We start from the raw sequence: 6613 nt of genomic DNA, 5'->3' as shown, positions 1-6613 counted from the left end.
AACAATATCACTATATTTATATTCAATATAATTAACTACCATTTATTACAATCGGTTGGATATATAAGAGGCCGTAGGAGTATTCACTGAAATATACACATTAATGGTGAATCTAATTTTCATAAGTTAATGCTTTTAAATTAATAACATATCGGATGGCCAAAAACGGCTTTTTTGGCGATTCAGGTATTATACCTTATGATTATTAGTTTTATTTACATTTACTATACGTGTTGGATGAATATTAAAATCCACTTTTCAATCATGTATGTAATTATGAATAATTGTATTATTGCTGATTCATTTGACGACTAACAATATCATGTTATTTATGGCATGTAGCATGTTTCTAATTAATTGAAACGTATAAAAGATTCAGTTGGAAAATGCCTCCGATGAGACATGCTCTGTGATGAGCTTGCTCGGGTACGGACCGGATATTATACAGGCTCGGAGAGATGCACACAGGGAGTGGGGCAGGCTTCTGACTGCACGGGAAGGTGGACTGATATCGTTTTGTATTAAGGGTAGCAAAGGTGAGGGGCTGAGCTAATCCCTTGAAAGCGATTTGGATCTAATGATTGAAATCAGAAGTGTCATTTGCATAGAAGCTGGTGTAAATGCGGATAACTTTCCTTCAGAAATATCCGTTTTTAGATCATACAGCGGTATGAGTTACCCCGGCCACTGTAGACTGTTACTAGAGAGACGCGGTACACTGATTCACAAGGCTATAAAAGATGCGTTGTGTGTTGATGGGTATGGTAGAGAACACCTGAGCAGTGACTTATTTGTACACAACACGTCGAAGGTTCAATTGGCGTAAGGCACAGTGCAGCATGATCGTTCGGAGCCTTCAATGCCTTATACAGTCCTGGGTGGATTACACAGCGACATAGTACATGCATTTCGTTATTACTGCCCAAGTCTTCTGTCACAATGGGCCGCAATACCTCGCTGCTGGCCGCCACCGGCAGTCGTTCAGCATGTCGTATCACTTGGGGCATTTCTTACGCCTGTTGGATTTAAAGGAAGTGAATATCAACATGTTGAATGGAAAGTTTGCTTTAACATTGGTGAGATCGAACTTTTAGACACTCTTAATGAAACTCAAATTAAATTATATGTTTTATCGAAATGATGAAAAAACGATGTATTAAATCCACGTAAGAAAGAAGTATCATCGGACACGTTGAAAAACATTGTGTTATCGATAGCGGAAATTAATCATCAGTCTGTGTTTCATGAAAGAAGTATGTTGAACTGGTTGCACGAAGGATTGGATGCGCTCAGAGCTGCGTTGGTCACCCGAGAGTCGCCGTACTTTATAATTCCAGATTGAAATCTGATGGAAGCTTGTAAATGGGTATCAACGATTACAGAAATGATAAATGAAGGACCTAGGATGATACTGAGACTTCCAAAGAAACGACAAGCTCTTATTGCTCATCCTTAACCAGTTCGATGGTACAGCACGAGGATAATGGAACAGGAGTTGCTGATGCTTATGAACATGAACAGAGAGGCCCTATGCAGTGATGAGAACGGAGTTCTTGACGAGACAGATATAACTCTGCTGGCAATAAAAAGACGCGTGCATGATATTTTGAGGGAAGTTTGACTGAAGGCGACAGGGCAGGGAGTCGCGTTATCAACATGCAGGATGTTTCTATACAAATGTTATAGTAAAACGTAAACATTGATATTATGATCGACACTATTGTCTGAAACGTGCTGAACACATAATTGTTGCAGTTATCTATAAAATATAATCATTATATCTGTATTATGTTGCATGTTAGATTGATTCAAAAACGTTAATTTTAAACTTATTTTAAATTTAAATCGAATTAAAAAGATTACATTATGCGTGTGTGCATACATGTATTTGTATTAGCATAACTGCTTCCACAAAATGAAGCTATACAATTCAAATTGCCAGAACACTGTTAAAGCACTTTGTTGGAATATTATTCCATACAGTTCCCGAAAATTATAAGTGTTAGATATATTATAACCATTAAACGACCCATACTCAACTGGTTGGCTTCTTTCTACGAGATTATCCAAACAAAATGTTTAACTGTAACTTAGAGTAACTCGATCCACTTATTTAACAAAGCTTATTAATATATCGATCGATTCCTAATCCTTAAATTACGTATTGCGAAATGCGCTATTGAATGTACACACGCGCCTTTGAGCATATTGTAGTGCCTTCAACAAATATCTTCTCAGAAACCGAAGTCTCGGTGGATCAATCGAGACACCATTACATTATGGTTTGGAAGGTGGACCTATATATTCGGGGATACATTTTAGATCTATAACGGAGCTGACACTCTTTGCAACTAAACCAATGCCAAAACATTCGATCTTATTAACACATGTATTCTTATATTAAACGTTTTTGTGTTTAATAATCTTTTCTCCGCCAACATGTTTGTCAACATGCATTCCTGCATCAGCCAATTGCACGCACTCGTGATAACAAAGCGACATGGCACTTAGCGACATCTGCCGTTGTTCTAGCGGCAATTTCTTTACGCTGTATCCTTAGCGGGCCCCGTATTCACCAACAATTCTTAAGCAATTCTTAGGATAAGAATAAAGAAAATTCTTTAGTCTAAGAAAAACTTCTTAAGTCTAATTCGCCAACACATATTGCTAAAGAAAATTCTTAAGAACAAAGACTTTTCTTCGGAATTCTAAGAATTCTCTTGAGCATACTAAGAATAAATCTTACAGATTCCAAGATGGCTGCTAGAGCAATATGTTACCGTTAAATCTTGTTTGAAAATGTAGAAAACATACAAAGAAAACGATTATTCGATCACGAAAACCAACCCTTTAGAAGGGTTATCCGAGATGGAGATATATAAACGATATCGTTTTTTTCCGGCAACTATACTTGCCTTACTGAATTTAGTTGTGGAATCCAGCAGCTGTGTGTTTTCCTTCGAGCTATGGCCACGGGATCCTTCCAGTTGATATTGGGCGATACGTTGAAGATAAGCTAATCGTCGGTTTCAAGATGCTGCCGACGAGTTGGCAGAGCAATTGCTATACAAGCTCGTCGATTTATTCAGTTTCCAAATCAACTAGACTGCACAATAATTAAATCCAAATTCCAGTCCATTGCCGGTGAGTGATTCGTGTTTTCTTAATGACCTTGACTGAGAAAAATTGTCAAAGGGAAATCATTCAGATGCATTCATTTAGGGGGGCATTGTCGTCGTTAGGGCGTTGTCGTCATACTACACGAACCATATCAATTCAGTTAAGACAATCAATGATTTCATGTAAAGATTAAGAATCAAATGATTTACGCACGTTATCTGTTGCAGTTACCTTTCTCACTGTATTTGTTTTATGTATACTGCATAGTGTGGTACATTCTGCAATTATGCCTAGGGCACGTTCACAGGGGATAGAGCATATGTAAACATAAGGGTGATGTCACCCGAATTTAGTCCAAATTGGATCTTTGTTTCATTTCGTTTCTGATTCGCAGTTATTGTTATATGATATTTTCATTCTATACTCTAAGTGCCATTTTGATATCACTCTATGGACTAAAACAGAGTAATGATTAAATAATTACACATATATGTACCCTTCTTTTAATCTCATTTCACTGTTGGTTTTAGCATTCCATCCTGCACACCTTCATATTTATCTGTCTTTGTAATGTTCCCCCGCAAAGGAGATGTGGGATTAAAACTACGCTGTTAGTCCGCCACTCGATATGTAGGTCCTCGATACATATTTTAATTCCGCTCCATATTTATAAGATCATTTTTTGCAGATTGTTATTAAAAATTGTACTCCAATGTTACGGGGAATAAAGACGTTGTGTTGAAGAAATGATTCAGTCATGCCAGTTAAATTGTATTTACTTTTCTTAATTCAATCAACATAATTGTTCAATTCCATATACGTGGGCCTTGTTGAAGTTTACTTGTAATGTATGAGTTAATGAAAGTAATGAATATGCAAACCATGGTATTAAGGGGCATGCGATACGTATAGTAGAAAAACCATTGAAATAACCACTCCATATTCTGAAATTTTATTTTGAATAAAACATATCCAGCAAATCTCTGAAATGTGTAGATTAATGATAATTGCCTATGGGAAATGCATTCAATGTACAAACATAATAACTTGAATAACAAATAATCATAGCACTTTATTGTAACAGCAAATATTAATATTTATTTCACAAATAAAGGAATATCAATATTCATATACATTTTAATGGTGAAACAAACATATATGCACACTGATTGCATTGTAAATTTAACCTAGCTAACATAATTTTTTATTCAGGATTTCCAAATGTAATCGGTCTGATCGATGGTAATCATTACGGATGCAAAGGCCTAAGGACAATGAAGGAGATTGCATCAATAGGAAAGGCTACCATTCTTTGAATGTGCAAGTATGTTCTTTTTTTGCTATTACCACAACACATGTTTTAAGTACTCATATCTGTATTTTTAACTGATGTATGACAGTAACTCATATTAAATATTCTATTTTCAATAGAACTAACATTCTATTGAAAATTTACATAAGCTGTATTATTCAATTAATATTTTTATAACAATACACTAGTATGTCAGACTTTTGGGTATTTTACAACAGATATGGTAGTTTACAAACATAACTGCCCAATAAGGTACACTGCTGGCTAATACTAGCAATAATGCAAACAAATAAACTTAAAGATAGTAAGCTTAATTGCATATTAATAGAAACATCATGCTTATTTTGTAATTTAGTTATGTATGCTTTAGTGGCCCTACATATATCCTGATCTATGAAGCCATACAGTGTTAATACATTGGCACGTTCATATTCAGATACATAACGAAATACAGTTAACACCAAAAATTATACTTTGTATCAACAGCTACCCATTTGTACACATACATTATATATACATAGACAAAGCAGGTATGGTTTACAAGTGCAGTTGTTTATAGTCCACTATAATATCAGTATAATTAAAAAATAATAGTATAGAAATTACTATTTTTTATTTTATAATTAGATGGTATGTGACCACAACAAACAGGTGCGCAGTTTAACTACTAAATGGCCAGGAAGCACACATGGCGCTAGAATATGGAGAGAGTGTCATCTACGTAACCATTTTGAACAAGGTAGCTATCAGATACATATGTCTATGGTTATGACCAACCAATTACATACAACTTGTGTCATAAAATGTTAAATACATTTATAAAACAAGATGTGTTCGTGAAACACTATGTCCCTCTCCATAATTTTGACCTTTGACCTTGAATGGCCTTGACCTTTCACCAATAAAAATGTGCAGCTCTATGAGATACGCATGCCAAATATCAAGTTGCTATCTTCAATATTGCCAATGTTAAAGTTTGACGCAAACAAACCAACAAACATACAGGGCAAAAACAATATGTCCCCCTGTATCGTCTGGGGGACATAAAAACAATATATTGTAGAATAGGATTTAATTAACAAAATGTGTGTTACGAATGATTAAAATAATAAAGTCATGAATTGTGCAGTATGATAAGAGATAATGGTTAAAAAATTTATCCCCATATGAAATATCTAAGGCCAAATAGTTATCAAGTGCAAAACACTTTTACTGTTTTTAGAACCTTTTTAAGTTGATCTTTTGCTTGTTGACCTGATTGTTTAAATTTATAGTCATATTCAAGTTTCTTATGAGTTTCTTATGAGTAACCACTATACCAATATTAATTATTAACCTTACCTGGAAATTCAATCTCAATATATATTGAAAAAAGGATAAACCCTTGTGACATTTAACTTGCTAAGCCTAAGTGTACACATTGATTAATTTTATGAAAAGAATGTTTTATTTCGGAACAGGAGCTCATAATGGCTTCATTCTCGGAGACTCTGGGTATCCATGTACACCCTACCTGATGACTCCTTTCCGAACCCCCGAAGCACACAATCAAGAGAAGTTTAATCTAGCGCTGTATAAAACAAGAGTGCTTGTGGAGCAGACTTTTGGTATAATGGAAAGAAGATTTGCGATACTGCATTACGGGATAAGAACCGACTTGGCGACAGCAGTGACATATATAACTGCGGTGTAGTCATGCACAATTTGTTGATTGAGCATGGAGATATCCTTGCACAGGATTATTTGGCTTATGGTGATGACGAACATGTTGTTGATGAATATGTTGAAATAAATGCAAACCGTGTTGGGAACATTGTTAGACAACAGTTGGTCAACAGTTTTTCAATTGAACAAATAATGTAAATTATAACATCCATCTATTTACATAGGAAGAATTGCATTCATCTACTCAAGTACATGACACATTTATATAAAATATTAATAATGACAAGAGCCATCAGTAAAGTATGCACCTAAAAACGCCTCAATTGCCATTAATATTAACCATGTTGGCAACATAGTAACGCAACAATTAGTTCAGAGAATTTTCAATTGAATTAAATAATTAAAAGAAGAACATCCATCTTCCCAAAAAGTAACAAAAAAATGCGTACAAATATAACTAATAACAATTTGGATGGCATCATTTGAGACGAAAGATTTAACATTCATTACTTGAAG

The sequence above is a fragment of the Dreissena polymorpha genome, chromosome 2 (genome assembly GCF_020536995.1).
Source record: "Dreissena polymorpha isolate Duluth1 chromosome 2, UMN_Dpol_1.0, whole genome shotgun sequence".
NCBI classification, from domain to species: Eukaryota; Metazoa; Mollusca; class Bivalvia; order Myida; family Dreissenidae; genus Dreissena; species Dreissena polymorpha.
Note: the sequence above shows the minus strand (reverse complement) of the source record.